At 48.1% G+C, this 3187-nt stretch overlaps 2 non-coding genes across 2 annotated transcripts; both read right to left on the reverse strand.

Moving 5' to 3' along the window:
• Positions 1-350: 350 nt before the first annotated feature.
• Positions 351-422, reverse strand: trnar-ucu (transfer RNA arginine (anticodon UCU)). Its single transcript has one exon. It is a non-coding gene; the product is annotated as a tRNA-Arg (tRNA).
• Positions 423-2144: 1722 nt separating this feature from the next.
• Positions 2145-2216, reverse strand: trnag-ucc (transfer RNA glycine (anticodon UCC)). The gene has a single exon. It is a non-coding gene; the product is annotated as a tRNA-Gly (tRNA).
• Positions 2217-3187: the final 971 nt, after the last annotated feature.

Here is a 3187-nt window from a genome sequence, read left to right on the forward strand (position 1 = left end):
GATTGGTCCAGACGCTACATTAGTATAGTGAATGGTATCTCTGCCTGTCATGCAAAAGACTAGGGTTCGATTCCCCGATGGGGAGAGCTAGTGTTTTTCTGCTGCCGAACGACACATCCAAAAGGTTTTGGTGCAGCCAGAGGTAACCCCGGTTGAATGAAGTATAATTGAAGGGAATTGTTTAATTTATTCACAGTTTAGTAACATCATATTTCTCTAATAAAAGTTGAAAAGAGGTGTAGATGTTATTAATGAACATTTAAAAATTAGTTAATTTATCCTATTTAGAAGATTAGTTATTGACCAATGAGAGCTCTTTGTAGTTGCGCGCCCTGCGTGTCGACGAGCATTGCATTGGCCGGGAATCGAACCCGGGACAACTGCTTAGAAGGCAGCTATGCTCACCCCTATACCACCAACTCAGGAAGTTGATGCTGGCTTGCGCAGTCAGAAAGAACGCTCAAAGCACATGAGTCACTGATAGGGCTAGAGAAGCTGATGCGATCTTTGTTTGGGCCCCAGCACTAAAGAGAGCAAGTCCAGGGTTTGGATCCCATCACATACAAGAAAGCGCTGTCTTTCCGTGCTTGCTAAATAAATACGACGTGGTGACGCAGGAACTGCAAAGGCTTCAAATACAGAAGTTGACCAGTTGCGCATCCGGCTTGTAGCAATCCTGCTCCCTGTGGTAAACCACTACGCTCGCCAAGGGTAATCTAGGGTGCCGACACCTGCCCACTTGCATTTCGTCACCCCCTCACAGCAAACGGGAGGAGTAAATGTCACAAAAGTCCCTTCGGTCACCCAGTAACCACAAGCCCAATGAAGGCAATGCAATCTCTTTCTCATGCCTCCACCTGAGAAGTTGGAGAAAACAATTAAAGAAATAAAAGAGTCCAAATAATGACCCCTGTATCGTGTAGCATTCCAAAAGTGAAACGACTTCAGCTGATGATGGGTCCAATCCGGTATTTTATGGCGTAAGGGCTGGGTCAGCATACGAAAGAGCCACGCTTTGTTTAGTGATGTCGGTGCAGTGGCGTTGACTGGGGGCGAAGTCATGCATGCAACAATCTTCGTTAGTATAGTGGACAGTATCTCCACCTGACACGCAGAAGACCAGGGTTTGATTCCCAGATGAGGAGAGCTGTTATTTTTCTGCTGCAGAACGACACATCCAAAACATTTTGGTGCAGCCAGAGGTTACAGAAGCAGTTCTGCTTTGACTTTAGCCCAAAACAAAGGAAATGCAGTGGCCGGGAATCGAACCCGGGACAACTGCTAGGAAGGCAGCTATGCTCACCACCGTACCACCAACGCAGGTGGATGACGGTGGCTTGCGCGGTCAGTAAGAACGCTGAAAGCACACGAGTCGCTGATAGGGCTAGAGGAGCTGATGCGATCTTTGTTTGGGCCCGGCACTAAAGAGAGCAAGTCCAGGGTTTGGATCCCGTCACATACAAGAAAGCGCTGTCTTTCCGTGCTTACTAAATAAATACGACACTGTGACGCAGGAACCGCAAAGGCTTCAAATACAGAAGTTGACCAGTTGCGCATCCGCCTTGTAGCAATCCAGCTCCCTGTGGTAAACCACTACGCTCGTCGAGGGTAATCTAGCATGTCGACACCTGCCCACTTGCATTTCGTCACCCCCTCACTCCAAACGGGAGGAGTAAATGTCACAAAAGTCCCTTCGGTCACCCAGTAACCACAAGCCCAATAAAGGCAATGCAATCTCTTTCTCATGGTTCCACCTGAGAAGTTGGAGAAAACAATTAAAGAAATAAAAGAGTCCAAATAATGACCCCTGTATCGTGTAGCATTCGAAAAGTGAAACGACTTCAGCTGATGATGGGTCCATCCGGTATTTTATGGCGTTAGGACTGGGTCAGCATACGAAAAAGCCACGCTTTGTTTAGTGATGTCGGTGCAGTGGTGTTGGCTGGGGGCGAACTAATGCATGCACAACTCCTCGTTAGTATAGTGGAAAGTATCTCTGCCTGTCACGTGGAAGACCAGGGTTTGATTCCCCGACGGCGAGAGCTACTATTTTTCTGCTGCCGAACGACACATCCAAAAGGTTTTGGTGCAGCCGGAGGTTACAGAAGGAGTTCTGATTTGACTTCAGCCCAAACCAAAGGAAATGCGTTGGCCGGGAATCGAACCCGGGTCAACTGCTTGGAAGGCAGCTATGCTCACCACTATACCACCAACACAGATGGATGATGCTGGCTTGTGCGGTCAGTAAGAACACTCAAAGCACATGAGTCTCTGATAGGGCTAGAGGAGCTGATGCAATCTTTGTTTGGGCCCGGCACTAAAGAGAGCAATTCCAGGGTTTGGATCCCGTCACGTCCAAAAAAGCGCTGTCTTTCCGTGCTGGCCAAATAAATACGATGCGGCGACGCAGTAACCGCAAAGGCTGCAAATACAGAAGGTGACCAGTTGCGCATCCTCCCACCGTGTGTTGACAGACGGCCAAATTCACTCTGTTCTTGACATTCCTGAGTAGCTCTGCTGTGATCAGAGCCTCCAAAAATACAGGTCACTTGCAAAAATTTCCCCTCCACGGAAATCTTTAGTAAAAGGCGAAAGATTTATGCGACAATGAAGAGAAACTTGAGCTGTGTCTCCACGCCCTTGGGCCTGTGCGCTCCCTTTGGTAAACCACTACGTTCGCCAAGGGTAATCTAGGGTGCCGACACCAGCCCACTTGCATTTCGTCACCCCCTCACTCCAAACGGGAGGAGTAAATGTCACAAAATTCCCTTCGGTCACCCAGTAACCACAAGCCCAATGAAGGCAATGCAATCTCTTTCTCATGCCTCTACCTGAGTAGTTGGAGAAAACAATTAAAGAAATAAAAGAGTCCAAATAATGACCCCTGTATTGTTTAGCATTCCAAAAGTGAAACGACTTCAGCTGATGATGGGTCCATCCGGTATTTTATGGCGTAAGGGCTGGGTCAGCATATGAAAAAGCCACGCTTTGTTTAGTGATGTCGGTGCAGTGGTGTTGGCTGGGGGCGAACTCATGCATGCACAACTCCTCGTTAGTATAGTGGACTGTATCTCTGCCTGTCACACGGAAGATGGGGTTTGATTCCTTGATGGGGAGAGCTGCTTTTTTTTCTGCTGCCGAACGACACATCCAAAAGGTTTTGGTGCAGCCAGAGGTTACAGAAGGG

This window comes from Sinocyclocheilus anshuiensis, unplaced genomic scaffold, assembly GCF_001515605.1.
Source record: "Sinocyclocheilus anshuiensis isolate Anshui unplaced genomic scaffold, SAMN03320099.WGS_v1.1 scaffold2354, whole genome shotgun sequence".
Classification (NCBI taxonomy): Eukaryota; Metazoa; Chordata; class Actinopteri; order Cypriniformes; family Cyprinidae; genus Sinocyclocheilus; species Sinocyclocheilus anshuiensis.